The sequence below is a fragment of the Neopelma chrysocephalum genome, unplaced genomic scaffold, assembly GCF_003984885.1.
Source record: "Neopelma chrysocephalum unplaced genomic scaffold, ASM398488v2 Primary Assembly neopelma1_174, whole genome shotgun sequence".
Lineage (NCBI taxonomy): Eukaryota > Metazoa > Chordata > Aves > Passeriformes > Pipridae > Neopelma > Neopelma chrysocephalum.
In genome coordinates this window covers 244,636-263,636 of record NW_020897836.1, presented here as the reverse complement: position 1 = coordinate 263,636, position 19,001 = coordinate 244,636, and the positions used below count along the sequence as shown (strand labels likewise).

Below are 19,001 nucleotides of genomic sequence, written 5' to 3'. Positions count from 1 at the left end.
GATCAGATCCCCATATGGACCATTCAGTTGGACTCTGATCCTTGTGGGTCCCTTCCAGCTCCGAATATTCCATGATTCTCGTCACATCTGAGGTTGTTCAGAGCCCTGTCCAACTGGCCTTGAATTTTTCCAGGGATGGGGCATCCACCCACCTCTCTGGGCACCCAGGTCACCTGGTTCAAGCAGTAAAAACAACCCATCCCAAAATCCCGGCTCGTGGAGCTGCCTGAAGAGTCTCCTCTTCCTCTGGAGTTCAAGCAGGAACTGCCATCCCTAATTTTTCCTTTAGAGCGTCAAGAGTAGACCTTGTGGGAGATGATGAGAACCACTAAGATGTTGGGAATTCCTGGAATTCATTTGCATTTTGCAGCGTTGCCCCGGGACGGTGCTGGGCACGTTGGTGGGTACAGAGTGTGCCGGGGATGGGGGGGCAGGAAAAGTTCACGGTGAAGTTCCCAGGGTTTTGGGATGCATTCCAGGGCTGCATGGAATTGTCATGGTGGTTTAGAGCCACAATTTGAAAATGCTCCTCTAAGTGCCCAGAAACAGTCTCAAAGCAAATAAAAACGCTGATGGAAATCAAAGCATAATTAACATTTTGGCTTTCCAGGCCGACCTCTTCCTGAGTTAACCAGGGAGAGTCAGTTACTGCTGCTGTGGAGCTTTATTAATATGGGATGCTCGGGGCTCCTTTAAAATAAAATACTCGTTTTTTTAAAAGGGTAAAAAAAATTGAGTTAAAAAACCCCCATGTATTTTAGGAGTAAGAGGAAAAAAAAAGGTGGTTTCTGGTTTTCAGCGAGCGCAGGGCCACGGCCTCCAAAAATGAACATTTCCAGCCTGATCCTTTGAAAAGAATGACTGAAAAAGCCCTTTGTCTTTGATGGCTGATTGTTGTTTTTATTTCTTGTTAGACAAGTTAATGTAAATCGCATTGACAGGGCTACTCCAAACACACTGATTTGTTGACATTAAGCTCCTCAGAGATGGAGGGTTGTGTCAACACCTCCCGGGAACTGTCAGGTTAACAAAGCAAGGATGTTTTCCTGGGGGAGGGGAGCGGGGCTGAGGGAAAAGGGAGGGGGTGGCGAGGGAGAGGGGGGTGTTTTGTTTTTATTTTAAGTTTCCTTTAATCCTCTGTTAGTCTTGTATCTCGATAACCTCCTTTGGAAGGTAATCAGGGCAGGTCAAGAGGTGATGCTGACCCGGGAAGGGGAAGCAATCTTTCAGCGATCGACCGAGCTCCAACCTCTGCCGTCCGGAGCAGTTCAGTGTGAACTCTCCAAAGGGATTTTTTTCTTTTTTTTCTCCCCTTTCTTCCCCCCCCCCCCACTATTTTTTTTCCCCTTTTCTGCTTATTTTTGCCAGATGGCAGGCACAGATTTCAGCTGGAGCCACGAGTTTTTTCGCCTTCTCTTGGCACCTTCTTCCCCGCTCGCTCGCGAACGCGCCGACCCCGGCAGCTCTCTCACTCTGGTAGAAAGAGCCCTGCGAGTGTTTATTTTCTTTTTCAACAGAACGATTACCTGTGTTTTTATTTGAAAAAGTCAAATCCCCCCTGTAATATTTATAAGCCCGGGCACCGTGTGTGGAGGTGAAATGCCTTGAACTTTGCACCAACCGCAGCCTCGACCACGTTGGGAGGGACCCAAGTGGAAAATAACCGTCATGAAAACGTGGTGTGAGCACCAAAGGCACCTTCTTTGGGTTTGCACAAGTCCTGGCTGCGCTTAAATAAGGTGTCTTTGCCCTTGGAAGGGCTGAGCAAGTTTTTATGGAGCCGATCCTGGCTGTCACTCACTAGGGTTTGACATCCAGGTGGGAGAGCCGAGGCACGGGAATGTTGGCTGGCAGGGAATGCAGGAAGGCTGGAGAAGGGACTTTGGGCAAGGGATGGAGTGACAGGCCACAGGGAATGGCTTCCGACTGCCAGAGGGCAGGGATAGATGGAATATTGGGAAGGAATTGCCGGCTGGGAGGGTGGTGAGACCCTGGCCCAGGTTGCCCAGAGAAGCTGTGGATGTCAGTGTTCAAGGCCAGGTTGGACGGGGCTTGGAGCAACCTGGGCTGGTGGAAGGTGTCCCTGCCCATGGCAGGGGGTGTAACCATGATCTTTCAGGTCTCTCCCAACCCAAACCATTCCATGATACTTAAAAAAGCCACTCTCGTGGTCCTTTATTTTCCTCCTTGCCCTCCTTAACCCAGGTCGAACGGGCCCGTATTTTGCTTTCTTAATAACTTTGCCAACTGGTGCTACAAAGGGACCTAGAAAATGACCACTGTGAACCTTTCTGCCTTTCTCCTGTTGCTTTGCTTCTCTTCTGCCTTTGACTTTGACCTCCCTGTGTTGTCCTCTGTAGGGGGAGGTAGATGCCCACTCTACCATGTCGGTGAGTACAAGGCTTGCGTGTCGTGCGCGTCTGGTCTGCTCTGCTCTCACCTCCGGTGTCGGGAGGGGGGGGGAGTTGAACCAGAAAAGGTCCTTCATCACAGAAAAGAGGAAAGCAAAAGAGTGATTAAAAGTTTAAATCAATAGGATTAATGATTGTGTGATCCTGTGATAAAAAAGAGACCAAGGGGAGGAGTTTCCTTCCCGAATGTGTTGTCACAGTGGCATCGCTAAATTGTTGATTTTAGAACATTTAAATGGCTCCTTTTAGCCCCTTAAATTTGCAGGGGATTAGGGGAAATGCCTGTTATTATAGGGAAAGTGTGATGGGACCTTCAACCTCTGCTTGCAAGTGAAAAGATGTTTGTAAAATCCCTCCTGTATTCTGTGCAGAGAAATCCTCCCCTGGGGATTCCAGCCTGATGTTCCTGCTGGTCTGAGTGCTCCAACCTGGAGCTTGGGCCACTAAGCCTTCCCTTGGACTGGAATGCATGGACAGGGCTTGGAGCAACCTGCTCTAGTGGGAGGTGTCCCTGCCCATGGCAGGGAGGTGGAACTAAATGGTCTTTAAGGCCCCCTTCCACCCCAAACCATTCCATGATTCTATGATTTTATCCCAAAGCCACTGTGAATCCTCGACCTTTACTCCCTCCTTGTGCGGATCAGGGCGATCAGCACCAAAAAAAAAAAGTGAAGGAGACCTTTAGGACCAACCTTCTGGTTCAACAACCCCCTGTAATTGTCATTTCTGCTTGTTCCATGTGCGGGAGGAAAATCCTCGCGGCATTTCCACGGATAGATCGCAAACAAAGTGCTCCTGAGCCACCTTGTTTCCTCTATTCCCATGGCTGCAAACCGAGGCACGATGTGAGCAAAGCCTGCCTTGGATTTTAGTCGGTGTGAGATGAGCCTCAACCCCCAGCTTCTGCTTCCCAGCCTTTAACCCCTGCTCTCCATTGGAACTGCCTTGGAAACATTGATATTCCACGCCACAGCTGGATGCTTGTCCCCCTTTTTCCTGGAAACTGAGCCTGGAGCGTTTGCAGGCTCTGGGCACCCGGGGGTTTCTAAGTCAATGTCGAGGGCTCAAATCAACACCAGCTTCTGGGAAGAAAGAGCCTTGTTAAAGCAGTTTGGGGCTGGCTCCCATCAAAGCTGGGAGGATTGGAGCCAGGGAACAGGCAGGGATGCTCCAGGGATCCCCCGTGGTGAGGCTGATGGGTCAGGAGTTCCCAGGATCCCCCTTTTAATCCCCTCCAAATCCCCTCACCCTTCCATCCCAGTGTCACCCCTTCCCACCCCCAGCTCCTTCCCTCTCCTCCCCTCCACACTTTGGGGTGCCCCCCCAATGTTCATGTTTCCCCCCAAGCCCTGTGACCCCCCAAAACCGAGGTCTTTCCACCCTCCCCATCTCCTCCGACAGCTTCTCATCCCACCCCTCACCCCGGGACCGCCCCTTGCTCCCCTCCCTTGGCACTTTGGGGAGCCCTCAAGTGCCCTTTGACCTCCCACCCCTACAGTTCAGGGTGCTCCCCCAAATCCTATGCCCCCTGAGCCCCAGAGACCCTATGGACCCCATAGGCCTTAAGACCCTATATACCCCATAGGCCCCATTGACTTCACTAGCCCCAATAAGCCTCATATATCCCATAGGCCATATAGGCCTCACTAGCCCCATAGTCCCCATATACCCCATCGGCCCCATAGGCTTCACTAGCCCTAAAGGCCCCATGGGCCTTATAGACCCCATACACCCCATAGGCCCCATAGACCCCATATACCCCAGAGGCCCCATAGGCTTCACTAGCCCTAAAGGCCTCATAGACCCCATAGACCTTATAGACTCCATGGACCCCATAGGCCTCACTAGCCCCATAGACCCCATACACCCCCCAGGCCCCATAGGTTTCACTAGCCCTAAAGACCCCACAGATCCCATAGGCCTCACTAGCCCCATAGACCTTATACATCCCATAGTCCTTATAGACCCTATACACCCCATAGGCCTTATAGACCCTATACACCCCATAGGCCTTATAGGCCTCGCTAGCCCCATAGACCCCATACACCCCATAGGCCTCACTAACCCCATAGACCCCATTCACCCCACAGGCCCCATAGGCTTCACTAGCCCTTAAAGGCCCCATACACCCCATAGGCTTCACTAGCCCTAAAGACCCCATAGGCCTTATAGACCCCATACACCCCATAGGCCTCCCTAGCCCCCTACACCCCATAGGCCCCATAGACCCTGTGCACCCCACAGGCCCTAAAGGCCTCACGAGCTCAACAGGTTGGGCTGAAAAGGGTCCTCAACCCCCCAGGACCCCAAACTTGGGGTGAAAAGATTCCCTGGCTTCTCAGGAGTGGTGTTGGGTGTCACCCACCCTCCGTGGTGTCCTCGGGGCGCAGCCTCCGAGGGAGAGACTCAAAGAGCTCTCCCGCCTCTGGCTTTTCCAGAATTCCAGCCATTTCGAAGCCAGATGTATTTATTCCTTTAATTGAATCCAGTGCCTAGACAGCTCTGGAGTCAGCTTCCTACAGCGAGGGGGGCTTTGCTTTCATTAAGGTAAATCAATGGAAAGTAATACCTGGAGCTCCCCTGGAAAGGGTCAGGGATGGAGTAATCCCGTTACATGGCAGGATTTTGTCGGGCTGCTCTTAGTTGGGTTTGTTCTTTACTGCCACAGAGTCTTAATTTTCCTCGTCACCCTCCTGATTTTCAGTCCTTTTAGGTAGTTGGGATTAATTGGTGGGAGTAAATCGCCGATCTGCAAGGGGTGGAAAACTAAAAATTGGATCACACAAAGCAGCAGGACAAGGGAAGGATTATAAGGGTTTAATGTGGGAAGGAGTTGTGGCCGATCCCGGAAGTTTCTTGGTGTTGTAGGTACAGATGTGTGTTAAAAAAAAGCGAATTTCCTGGATGTGGACACGGACATGGGCATGAGCAGCATCCCAAATCCTCCCTGGAAGGTCCTCAGGGGGTTTCCTCTGCTCTCCAGAGGGGATCCAAGTCTTTAAGGGGTGACTTGGCCTTGAAGGTTGGGCAAAATTCCCTTAAAACACGGGTGCTTTGAGGGGGAGAAGATGGACTGGAGCAGGGCTTTCCTGGTGTTCTCAAGGGCCTCCAAAAATCCCAAACGCTTACCAAAATGAAGGGGTGGGAATGAGAACTGGTGGTTGCTTTAAGGCAAGGAGCAGAGCGTTCAAATCCCATGGATTTAGCGGGGTTGGCTGAGGGAATGCTGACCTCTGATTAACCCGGGAACGCCGGTTAAGCTGAGTCTGGGTAAGCCAAGTTATCCTGTAATTACATGGTTTCTTGTCTGCTTTCAGCACTTGGAAAATTAATTGAAGCTCAAATGCCCAGTCCCATAAATCCTTAAAACCAGGGTGTTCACGCTTCCCTGGGCATTGCTTCCCCTCTGTGGAGTCACCTTGGCATGTTTGGCTTGGATTATTAGTTCCCAAACTTGGGATTTTTCAAGCTGTTTTTCTAAGCTTATTTTTTACGCACCTCCATCCACCGAGAAGGAGATGATGTGGGATGGGGGATTTGGCAAAAATCCATCCTTTGGAGCAAGGAATCCAAATATTCCTTCTCCTTCCTCGGCCTGTACCTTCCAAAAATCCTACCCGAAGATAAAGTTTGGGTTAGTTTGTGTTTTTTTTTTATCCTTTAGGAAATTTAAGTGAAATAATAGACTTTTTGCTTTCCTCTGGTTCTGTCCACTGGCTCTTCCGAGGCTCTTAAGTTGGGAATGTTCAAAGGGACGTTGATGAAGAGCAAATCTTCCAAACCCTCCGCTACCTTCCTTAAAATATCCATGGGAGGAGACCCCCCCTGCCCTGGAGGAGACCAACCTGCCCTAGAGGAGCCCGAATTGAAGTGCAATGTCCTTTGGGGTCCCTGTGCAGGGATCACTTGGAATGAGGGTTCCTGGAGCAGCGTTGGGTGCTCGGGATCATCATTCGGAGCTGACAGCGGCGTGGGCGCAGTTGAGTGTCATTGGCGTGGTTGAAGGACACCAAATCCACCATCACAGGTGTCTTTCCACAGAGCTATGTTCTCCTTGGATATTCCAGCCTTGGTTGGATGTAATAACAGCAGAGGAAAAGCCTTGAAAAGAGCAAATCCTTATGGATTTCTCGTGGTCTCCGGGGTCCGTCTCCGCTGTTTCACGAAGGGCCCTAAATAAGGAGAACCTGAGGGGTTAATTAAAAACCAAAGTATCACTGATTCCTACAGCTTTCCCCATCCATCTCTCCGTTTCTTCCATCTTCTCCCTGGTTTTTAAAGCATAATCCTAAATATTGAAAATTCAGCATGTAATTTAGTTTTTGGGAAAAGGTCGAAGGTTCCGACGCCGCTTGTGTTGGTCACTCATGGATTTGGTCTGCTTGGAACATGGAGATTCTGCTGGATGGAGTTGGATGGCTCACAGAGTGGGTGATTTGGGGTTGTTTTTTTTTTGGTGTTTGGAGCTCATCCTTTTCTCCAGTCTGCTCCACATCTGGCCCTCAAGCCGCGTGCTGGTTGCGTTCCCCCCCCCCCGGCATCCGTACGTCACGCCGACGTTCCCTCGGCATCCCAGCCGGCAGGAATCTGCGTAAATCGGGAATCTGGAGCATCCCTGTGTGTGTGAAGGGTGAGGAACCCCCGGTGTCAGCGTCCTGGGGGACGGGTACCGCGCTCCAAGCCTGGGGATCCTTCCCCTTTTCTGCAACGTCAAATTATAATCATAAAATTATTCGGGAAAGATGATCCCATTCCCTCTCTTTCAAGTCTTCCCGCTGCCATGGTTGGCAGATGCTTTTGCCCCGATAAATCAGCTGAAAGAAACGTGGCTCTTGCTTCTTCCTACGTTGGGGGGGGGGGAAGAAATAATAATATAAAAAAAATAAAAATCTGTGTTTAATCAACTTTTTGTTTCCAAAATGGCAGCTGCTTTGTATTTAATGGAAAATCAAGGCTCTTCCCAATGGAAAGAATGTTATTCCCAAAGCGAAGACAAAAGAAAATAAAAGCCACAAAAGAGGAGGATGAAATATGTCCATTTTTTTTTTTGGCGTGTCTCGCTCGTTCCAGTTCGGAGCCGTGCGCTCCGATCGTGGTCGGGCCACGGATCTGCTTTGCATCAAGGGACTGGGAAAGTCCCGGATCGTGGACACGGGGACCAGGAAAGAGCCTTGATTTGCCTTGGGAAGCACAAATAGGACCCCAAAAAGTGAGGGTTGCTTGGTGTTTCTTGTGTCCGTTTTGGCCTCAGGCTGGAAGAGAGTGGATTTAGATGGATATTGGGAAGGGGTTTGGATAAGGCTCTAGAGGGACAGGACAAGGGGGAATGGCTTCCTACTGGAAAAGGGGAGATTTGGATGGGATATTGGGAAGGAATTCCGGGCTGTGATGGTGGTGAGGCCCTGGCCCAGGTTGGGCAGAGAAGCTGTGGCTGCCCCTGGATCCCTGGAAGTGTCCAAGGCCAGGTTGGAGCAACCTGGGCTAGTGGAAGGTGTCCCTGCCCATGGCAGGGGGTGGGAACTGGATGATCTTTAAGGTCCCTTCCAACCCAAACCATTCCATGATTCTGTGGAATCGTGGAATCACTGAGGTTGGAAAAACCCTCTGAGATCATCAGTTCAACCATCCCCCGGCGCTGCCAAGGCCTCCACTGACCCATGTCCCCAACTGCCACATCCACGTGACTTTAAATCCCTCCAGGGATGGGGACTCCACCACTGTCCTGGGCAGCCTGTTCCAAAGTCTGACTGCAATTTCCATGAAGAAATTTTCCCTAATATCCAACCTAAACCTCCCCTGGTGCAACTTGAGGCCCTTTCCCCTCATCCTGTCGCTGGTTCCTTGGGAGAAGAGACCAACCCCCTGGCTCCCCATCCTTTCTTGTTCTGCTGCTTCTGTTTTCCTGCAGTGTTTGCTCGGGAACACATGGAAATGGTGGAAAATTAATATTTATTTCCAGGGAAAGGCTGCCAACAGGACCCTGGTGGCAGTATCCCTGTTGCTCCTGGTGGGAGCATTGGGATCAGGTGATTACACGATTAATGAGCCTGCAGTTAAATCCAGTGGCTCCCAAGGATAAAGCCTGTAATTCCTAGAGTTTCTCAAGGCATAATGCTGTCCTATCCCTAACCTTCCTGTGTCTGATCCTTCCAGCAATCTCTGGAGCATCCCAGGAGACCAGGCAGCACTGGATGCTCCAACACAGGGACTGTCCAGCCTTGCACACAACTTTCTCTGCTCCAGACTCTTAAAACCCACTAAACTAAAAATATCCTGCCCTTCCTCGGGATTCTGTGCGAGGAAAAAAGACACAGATCATGAAATCTTCCTTTTCCTTGGGCTTTTTTTTTTTTGCTTATGTTCATGTGTAAAATATCACCCCCCCAGCAGCTTCCCAGCTTTGCTGCAAACCCTGGAGCTCCAACGAGGGGTCTCTGCCCGATTGGGTGTTTGTGTGGCTCCAAAAGGGTTAAAAGGAACGATCCTGAGGGACTTCCCTTCTCCACCCCCTGCCCTTTCTCCTGTTTATTTATTTTCCTGTTAAAAAAAAAAAGAGGTAATAAAGTAGCTGTGGCTTGTTGACTGTGACAGCACAGTCCGAGAGGGAAGAATCCTGTGTTCCCGAGCATGACCTTGTCCCAGAGCCTCTGGTATCCTGGATCCCACAATTTTAGGTGGTTACAAACCCCTTGAGTTGTACTTTGGGGTGTAGTTGCTCTTGTTTTAAGTAGATGCAGTTCATAGGTCCAGGACTCCTTGATGTAGGAAAAACCTTTCCGTGGGGGCTGGCGACTCCACAAATTGTTATTAAAAACCTCCAAACCGAATAAACCAACGTTATATATTTTTTAAAAAGCCACTTTCAGCTCTGTCTGGGGGGAGCTGGTGGTGACCATCACCCCTGATGTGATTTCCCCTCCGCCTCGAGCTCCCACCAGCTCCAGCCAAAACAGCCTCCAGCCGTTGACCTCGGGCACCTCGGACACAGCCAGGGGTTTTTTCCCTCTTTTCTTGGAATGTGAGGGGGGTTTTGTAGCGGGCTGGTTTATTTTCTGTGCTGCTGGATAATTGCCGTGTTTGCTTTTTTATTCCCCCCCCGCTCCCCTTTCCCTTTTTTATCTGCTCTGCTCCTGTTGGGAGCTCGCTTTGCCGCGTGCTGGTCGTGCTGCTGGATCCGTGGCAGCCTGTTTTCCCTTTAATCCCCCAAAAATAGCAGAGAAGTGGTAAATGTTTACTCCTGGCAATGGATTTTTTTTTTTTTAAATACCTCTGGAAAGCAGCCACTAAAACGTGGGCTCGTGCTCAGCTTTCCCTGGATTCTGAAAGCCGTCCCGTTCCAGACAAGGGATGGTGGCCTTCCAGGTTGGGTTGGAGCTGCTCTTTGGGCTCTTCAGCTTTGCAGGAGGCAGATTCCACTTGGAATTGTGTTTGTTGGCTCTGCTGCACTTTGTAGGTTTTCTGTGGTGAACCTGAGGTGTCTCAGTGCTGGGAGGTTTTCTCTGGAAGCAGTGATGGTGTGATTGGGGTGGTCAAAGTCAGCAGAGGTCCAGAATTCCCAGTTTCACTCAGAAAACGCTACAACGGGAAAAATTGTCTTCAGCCTGGGGATTTTCCCATGACACCGAAGCTTCTTCCATAGATCCCATAACCTGCCCCTTGTTCCCAGCCCGGGGAACCAGGATCCTCCTGCCCAGAACATGGATCCTCCTGTCCAGAACATGGATTGTCCTGCTAAACCACAAAGTCTGGGTCATCAGGTCACTTCTGGCACGGCAGGTCCTGGGGGGAAAGAGACCCTTCTTATTCCTGGGAAATGCTGAGGAGCATCCCATGGGTCCAAGGTGAGGAGAATCCCAGAGGTGCAAGGCTGAGGAGCATCCTCAGAGTCCAAGGCTGAGGAACATCCCACAGGTCCAAGGCTGAGGAGCATCCAAAGGGTCAAAGGCTGAGGAGCATCCCATGGGTTCAAGGCTGAGGAGCATCCCATGAGTCCAAGGCTGAGGAACATTCCACAGGTCCAAGGCTGAGGAACATCCCACAGGTCCAAGGCTGAGGAATGTCCAGGAGTCCAAGACTGAGGAGCATCCCGTGAGTCCAAGGCTGAGGAACATCCCAGGATCCAAGGCTGAAGAGTATCCAGGGGTCCAAAGTTGAGGAACATCCGGAGTTTCAAAGCTGAGGAGCATCCCAGGGGTCCAAGGCTGGGAAACATCCCATTGGTCCAATGCTCAGAAGCATCCAGGGGTCAAAGGCTGAGGAGCATCCCAGCAGTCCAAGGCTGAGGAGCATCCCAAGGGTCCAAGGCTGAGGAGCATCCCAAGGGTCCAAGGCTGAGGATCACCCCTTTCCCCAGCAAACATTGCTCTGTGCTCAGAAACCCTGACCCACAAACGTTGCTCATGGCCAACCTTCCCTTGTTGGCTGGAAGGTTTTCTCCTTCTTTTCCTTGGCAAATCCCAAAAAACCACGTGAACGTCGAACTTGTAACTTGGCGCCAGTTGCCCTTTCCAAGTCCATAAATCCACACAATGGCCTCAGTGTTCAGCTCCTGGGATGACTTCATGGAGCCAGAGGTGGAATATGGAGCTTGGCAGTGGCTGAAATGGGTGACTGTTGATGTTCACACGTCACTCACCTCTCGTGTCCCACATGGGTCGAGTCTAACACAGAGTTAAGCTCAGCCTGGAGCACATTCCCTGCTGGAAACCAGGGACTTGTCTCCTCTTGTCCTCTTTCCGTAACACAATCTGGGGAGGAAAAGGGCATTTCTTCCTCTTAATAAGGGTGCTAAAGCCAAATAAATAAAATAATTGATTAAGAGTTGCTCTCTTGATACTTGCCCTGGTGACCAAAGTTGTCATTGATACCAACTGAGCTCCAACCTTCAGAAGGGGCATCTTTGGAGACCACCCTGTTTGAGGTGGCACTGACCCACCCACCAGGCTTGGTCTCCTTGACCATCTGACCTGCTGGGGGCTCTCACTTGTCCCTTTGTCCTGGAGACACATCTCTTTGCAAGGTGTTGAGTGCAGACCCACAACTTTTGGCTTGGGGTTTTTTTTGGAGATTTATTTATGTGATTTTGTGTGTTTGGTGTTGTTTTGTTTTTTTTTTTAGCTAAAACAAAGCCGAAAAACCCCAAAACAAACCAGAAAAAAAAAAGGAAGCAACAAAAAACCTCCACAAAAAAACCCCCCACGCTTTGTCCAATTGAAAACGGGTTTCTGGGCAATTATTGAGGGGTTTATTTCTTAAGTAAACCTCTTAAAAACATTTATAAATGTACTTGTTGTACCTTTGGGTTGACTGGTTGGGAAGTGTTAATGTATCAGAGTGATGCTTTGGGTTTTTTTTGCCGTTTTCAGCAACTGCAGAACGGTTGGTTTTAAAAAAAAAGGCAAATCAGGATGATTTCAGCCAAATTTCCGCTCAGGAGTTGCCAGAGCTGATTTGCTGGATTTGCCCACAGATCTGGGGCTGTGGTGTGGGCAGCAAGAAGATCCAGAGGCATCTGGAGCAGGAGATGAGACGTGGGAGGTTCTGCAGGGACTGAAGTGCCCACAGGGAAGGATCTGCCAGGATTTCTCTCGGATTGGTGCCACCCAACAATTCCTCGTTGTTACACCATCACCTTTCCATCTCCTGCAAAATCCCCCCTTCCAGTGTTGCATTAGGAATTGGGCAGGTCAGCAAAGCCAGTGTTGAAATTTTTGGGGCAATTTGGGATGTTTATAGCAAAGTGGACATTTAATATTGACGAATTTGCATTTTTGGGGCCCGCTTTCGTGTTGTCTGCAGTCTGTGGATTTGCACGGCTGAATATCCCCAATCACATCGATCCCGATGCTTGTTGTGCATGAAAAGGAAATTTTTGTTGGTAGGAAAAAAAAAGAAAAATAATTGGAAATTCTGAGCCCGTTTGAGGCCCGTCAGGCTCCGTTTTCCGTGGAAACGTTGCAATAATTCCTTGGAAAGTTGGTGGAAGGGCTCCCTGTGCTACAGCAGGACCTGTGCTGGCACTTCAGTGACCACATCCCACCTGATTGTGGTGAAAAGCAGGAGGCACAAACAGATTCCTCCTCCTCTGTTGCCCAGAGAAGCTGTGGCTGCCCCTGGATCCCTGGAAGTGTCCAAGGCCAGGCTCTACTTGGCATCGAGGAACTCGGGAAGTCTCCGAGGGTGGACATGGGGACTGGGAGAGAGCCTTGATTTGCTTTGGGAAACACAAATAAGATTCCCAAAATATTTGGGCTGCTTCGTGTTTTTTGTGTCCATTTTGGCTTCAAGCTGGACGAGGGTGGTTTTAGATGGATATTGGGAAGGAATTCCTGGCTGGGAGGGTGGAGAGGCCCTGGCACAGGTTGGGCTGCCCCTGGATCCCTGGAAGTGTCCAAGGCCAGGTTGGAGCAACCTGGGCTAGTGGAAGGTGTCCCTGCCCATGGCAGGGGGTGGAATGAGATGGTCTTTAAAGTATTTTCCAGCCAAATCATTCCACGATTCCATGAAAACCAGAGGTGCTCCTGCAGGGTGCTGGGATGGAGCCACAAGGTGGGAAGTGGCAGCTTATTCCTGATTGCACGTTAAGATTAATGGATGTTTATTTTAACAACCCTTCCATTTCAGTAGCTTTTAATGAGTCCTTTGATAGCAAGTCCCTTAATTAACAAGGCAGCCTTTCGGCGTTTCCTCTCCCTAATTGGGAACAGATTGGCTGTTTTCAAACAAATCCCGGGAGCAGGGCCGGCTCCAGACCTTCCCTGTGGTCCATCCCGTCCTCCTGGGAATCCAGGGGCTTCCAGCTGCTGCCCAAGGATCAAATCTAGATGAAAACAGACGATTCAGGGGGGATCTCCTCAGGGATGATTCACTTGGGGGGCCCCGTGCCGGGTGGTCCGTGGGGAGTAGCCCATGGACAGTGGCATTGGAAGGGGCTGCCCAGGGAGTTTTGGAGTCCCCCACCCCTGGAGGTGTCCCAGGAAGGCCTGGCCATGGCACTCAGGGACAAGGGAGGCATCGGGCACAGGGGGGATTTGATGTTCTGGGAAGTCTTTTCCACCCTCAGTGATTTTATGGGGATGTGCTCAGGGAGGTGCCCCTCGGTTGCACCTCTGGGAGAGCTGCAGATGTTTGGCTCTTCCCTTTTTTCCCCGTGGCCACAAGGAAGCTTCCTGGATGCCTGTGCCCAGAGGAAGCCTTGGCAGGGCAGGGAGGGCACTGTCACCCTGAGAGGTGTCATGGGGACACCAGAGGCAAAGAGGTGCCATCAAAAGCCGTGGACGGAGGGATTCCGTGCCAGAAATGTGGTTACAAACTGATTGGAGTCTCAAAACAAGCCATAATCCTAAATTAAAAACCAAACCTAACCCTAAATCCATGGATTTTGCTTTGATAGTACACTCAGAATTCCTCTGTTTGAACTGAAGGTCAGACCAAGCAGGTGCTTGGGTGTCTTGGCCATTGAGATCCATCAACTTTCACCCCTGACCCCCCTGCAAATCCAGGTCGTTTTTAATGGCATTTGCAGAGGTTTTAAATAAATGAGTGACCCCTCCGAGCTGTCTCTGGAATTGCTGTGAGGGATTTGAAGCTCTTTGGCTTTTCTGTCAAGTTAAGGAGTGTTTGGATGATCCTGTGGGGCACAGGGTGTGACTCTTGGGGATGGGCCTGTGCAGGACCTGGAGTTGGAGTGGATGATCCTGGTGGGTCCCTTCCATCTCAGCATATTCTGGGATTCTGTAAAGTTGGAAAATGAGCAGCGATTGGTGACTTTGAGGTGTTTGTTTCCCTGTTGTCTGCAGAGATTTCAGGTTGTGGTTGAAATTCCTCCTCCTTTGCCTCCCTCTCCAAATCTTATCTTGTTTTTTTAGCAAATTGTTCCTGAGCTGGAAGGACCACAGTGTTCAGTCAGGTTGTTTCTGAAATGCAGACAGGGATGGAGCTGGTTTGGAGTCAGGCCGGGAGCGGGATCAGGATGTAATTCTGTGATTGAGGGGACACTTCACTGGGGTCTCCAACATCCTTGTGAGGGGCAGAGGAGGGGCAGGGACTGAGCTCTGCTCTGGGGGACCAGGGACAGCACCCAGGGAAGGGCTGGAGCTGTGCCAGGGCAGGCTCAGGTTGGATCTCAGGGAAAGGTTCTTCCCCCAGAGGCTGGTTGGGCACTGCCCAGGCTCCCCAGGGCAGTGGGCACAGCCCCAAGGCTGCCAGAGCTCCAGGAGGGTTTGGCTGATCCTCTGGGGCACAGGGGGGGACTCTTGGGGCTGGGCCTGTGCAGGGCTGAGGGTTGGACTGGGTGATCCTGGTGGGTCCCTTCCAACTCAGCACATTCTGGGATTCTGTGACAGACAAGTTGTTCCTGGGCTGGAGACACCGCGCTGTTCCATCGAGTTGTGTCGGCGCTCCAGGGACGGAGCTGGTTTGCAGGATCAGGATGGAACTCCCTGATTGCTCAGGGCTGGCACAGGGAGAGCCTTTGGGAGTGCCCCCGTTCCGCCACACGCTCCCCAAAAACCATCAGGGTGATTGGCACGAGGTCGGAGCCGTCCCGGCTGAGCGCGGCGGCTCCTCTGAGCCCCGGGGCTTTCCGAGGAGCTCCGACGGCCGGGATGACATCGGAGGGATCCTGCTCCTGCTCCACCTCTGTCCCAAGGCAATGTCCCGACACCACCACCCTGGGTGAGGCAGTTAATGATTTTGGGAGGGGGGTGAGGCCGCTGGAAAGCACGTCCATCACCCGCTCGGCTCCGCGCGTCCCCGCGCCGGGCGGGCGAGGCCGGGCTCTGCCAGCTGAAAAATGAACCAGAGGGGGAAAAAACCCAGCACTGTGAAGTGAAAATCCATCCTAAATAAGTTCCAAAGAGCCAAGATGTTGTGATGTGAGGATGTGCTTGATTCCTGCCAGCTCAAACCATTCCAGGTGGGAATACAAACAACTCGCGGCAGCAGCTTATTAGTGGTGATATATCAGTGTCCGGGTGCTGGTTTGTCTCCTGTCAGCAGCAGCTGCTTATCAAGCACATTTCCCACTCTATTTCTGGGGAAAAAAAGTCTAAAATTGATGTTCAGAAGGCGCTGCTGATTTTATCAGGAGCTGTTTTAAGTGGGCACTGGTTGTGTCGAGCACGGGGATGAGGCAGGAAAGGATTGGGTTCAGTCTTATTTATAAGGAGGGAGAACCATAAATTCTGGGAGGGTTTTAAATCTTGGTGCCCAGGGCAGGAGATGCTGGTCATCCCTGGTGGTGCTTTCCTTTCTCTGAGCAGACATTTAACACAGTGATTGAAAGCCCTGTGGCATCTCCAAGGTCTCTGATAGTAAATATCAGAAAAAATGGATTAATACTTCAAATGGGGGGGAAAAAATACTTTTATATACTTTTGCCTTTCCTCCAGAAATATTGGATTTAAACTGTCAGGCATCTCTGTGTTCTTTAAAAGGAAACACTGAGGGTTTTTTAAAGAAGAAGGACTTTTAGGTGTTTAAACCATAAGAATAATAGAAAACAAAGGTCATGTTCTCAGTTGACCCGAGAAGATTCGGCTTCCAGGTTTTCAAAGGTGAAATGCAGATTTTTTTACCAAAAAGTTTTGGGCCTGAGCAAATCCTGTGTGGAAAAGGAAGGAGCAGGGAAGGCTGAGCCAGAAGCTGGTTCTGACCTTGGTGGTTGGACCCCCTTTGCCATCTCTGCAACAAGTTGTGGTAAAAAATACTCACAAAGGAGGTGCTGAGGTGCCACTTGGAGGCACTTGGGTGGTGAAGACTCGATGAGTCCTGATGCTGTCAGGCCCTGATGATTAAATTACTTCTCCCATCCCACCTTCCCCGTGTTGGGCTCATTAACTTGACATTTCATCTCGATTATTTGCTCCTCTTCACGCCCTCCCAGGGGTGTCACTCGTCATTCACAGCAGGTCTGGCTGGACAAGGAGTTCCTGCACGAAGCAGGCGTAGAAAACCCTTTAGGGCTGATCTGCCCCTTGCTTGGCTTCCAAGATGGTTGTTCCTCTTCAAGTTTTGGCAGTGGGGCAGAAAAACCTTCCTGGGGTTTGTCCTTGGTGTGGTTGACATGCTGGAGGGAAGGGATGGCATCCATTGGGAATGGACAGGCTGGAAACAGGAGCACTGCAAAGCTCAGGAAGGTCATCAAGGTCCTGCATGTGGGGTTGGTCAGACTGGAGAAGGGAACACTCCAGGGAGACCTTCCAGCACCTTCCAGGGCCTAAAGGGGCTCCAGGAGAGCTGGAGAGGGACTGGGGACAAGGCATGGAGGGACAGGACACAGGGAATGGCTTCCCAGTGCCAGAGGGCAGGGATAGATGGGATATTGGGAAGGAATTCCTGGCTGTGAGAGTGGTGAGGCCCTGTCCCAGGTTGGGCAGAGAAGCTGTGGCTGCCCCTGGATCCCTGGAAGTGTCCAAGGCCAGGTTGGAGCAACCTGGAATAGTGGAAGGTGTCCCTGCCCCTGGCAGGGGGTGGAATGGGATGGTCTTCAAGGTCCCCCACAACTCAAACCATTCTGATTCGCCTCCAAGGCTTCTCCAAGGATTGCACTGGTCCATGCAAACTCCTGGAATGTGAACTACTCCTTGGATTTCTCTCCTGCTCATCCAGGAAAGGGGAGGAGCCCTGTCCCCCCATGGCCAGCACGGGTGGGAGTCTCAGGGCGTGGCTGCAGGGCTTTGCTTTCTCATCTTTGCTTCCATCTGGGTCTTCTTCTCAGTGGCAGGTGGAGGGGAAGCCACACGAGGAGCAGTTGAGGCTCTTGGAATGTTCAGATGGAGAAGAGGAGATTGAGGAGAGACCTCACAGAATCCTAGAATATCCTGAATTGGAAGACACCCACCAGGATCACCCAGTCCAACCCTCAGCCCTGCACAGGCCCAGCCCCAAGAGTCCCCCCCTGTGTCCCAGAGGATCAGCCAAATCCTCCTGGAGCTCTGGCAGCCTTGGGGCTGTGCCCACTGCCCTGGGGAGCCTGGGCAGTGCCCAACCAGCCTCTGGGGGAAGAACCTTTCCCTGAGATCCAACCTGAGCCTGCCCTGGCACAGCTCCAGCCATTCCCTGGGTCCTGTCCCTGCTCACACAGAGCAGAGGTTGGAGCTGCCCCTCCCCTGCCCCTCACAGAGAAGCTGCAGACTACCATGAGGTTGGTGACCTGGGAAAGCACCCAGGGAACAGCTGGAGCTGTGCCAGGGCAGGCTCAGGTTGGATCTCAGGGAAAGGTTCTTCCCCCAGAGGCTGGTTGGGCACTGCCCAGGCTCCCCAGGGCAGTGGGCACAGCCCCAAGGCTGCCAGAGCTCCAGGAGGGTTTGAACAACGCTCTCGGGAATAGGGGGGGTATTATTAGGGTGTCTGGGCAGGGCCAGGAGTTGGATTTGATCCCTGAGGGTCCTTCCCAGCTCAGGATATTCTGTGATTCTGTGAAAGCCACTCGGCCCCAGCAAAAACTCGAGTGTCTGTTGGAAGTAATGAAGAAAAATCACGCCGGGGCCGTGTCGCGCTTCCCGCTGCGCTCGGGGATGAGGGATCGGCACGAGCCGTGTTTTAAATAACCAAATGTGTCAGAAAAGCACAAATAAATGATGAAAAGCTAAAGCAAAAAAAAAAACAACCCAGGGCTCCGCTAAACTTTATGGTTGCTGTGCTTCATCTTCATTTTAGTGCAGGTGTTTGTTTGGAGGTGAGTGATGAACGTTCCCGAGCCTGGGAACGGCTCGGAGCGGCGGAGATGGAGGACCCTGCTCAATAATTCACGGCCTGGCTCTTTTTTTTTTTTTTTCAAATAAAAAATGCATTTTTTTTTTTCCCCTCCTGCTGAAGATGAATGTGGCCTGAAGACCCAAAAGAACTTTGCAGAGCTGGTTAAAAAAACGCTTCCCGGCACACGCATCAAAGGTTTGCTCATCCCTCCGTGCCGCGGTAACGAAACCGGTGATGCTGAGGGGTAAACTTTAATCCCAGTTTAAACACAGTTTGTGAAGCGCCTGTAAAAGTGGGTGAGATGTCCTAAGCCACGCCTTGGGTTCAGGAAAGCGTGTTAAAGGGCTTTTGTGTGTGTTTGAGGACATAATCTCCCGCTGGAGCTGTTGTCAGGGGAGCACCGTGATCCGCGAGCATCGCCGTGGGGTTGCGCACGCAGACACCGGGATCGGTCCGGAGGCTTTGTGTGGAAATCTGCTCTTGTGCCAAAGGATTTCCCCATTTTTAAGGGTTTAATATGTGGTGCAGACCTGTGCAAACCTTACCTGCCAAAAAAGAGAACCAAGTTGTGGCTGCTCCATCCCTGGAAGTGTCCAAGGGTGGGTTGGACAGGGCTTGGAGCAACCTGGGCTGGTGGAAGGTGTCCCTGCCCATGGCAGTGGGGTGGAAATGAATGGCCTTGAAAATCCCTTCCAACCCAAACCATTCCAGGGTTCTGGAGCCCCTCTGCTCTAGAGCCAGGAGAAGAGGGGCTGCAGGAGCTGTGGGGTGTTATAGGGCAGTGTTCTCACTGTCCCTGTGAGCTGTGAGGGGTTATAGGGCAGTGTCCTCACTGTCCCCATAGGAGCTGTGGGGTGTTATAGGGCAGTGTCCTCACTGTCCCTGTGAGCT

At 51.4% G+C, this 19,001-nt stretch overlaps 1 protein-coding gene across 1 annotated transcript in view; it reads left to right on the top strand.

Annotated features, from left to right (window-relative positions):
• EXOC6B (exocyst complex component 6B) overlaps window positions 1-19,001 on the top strand; it is a 326,193-nt gene that overhangs the window by 220,194 nt on the left and 86,998 nt on the right. The gene's annotated exons all lie outside the window — the stretch shown is intronic.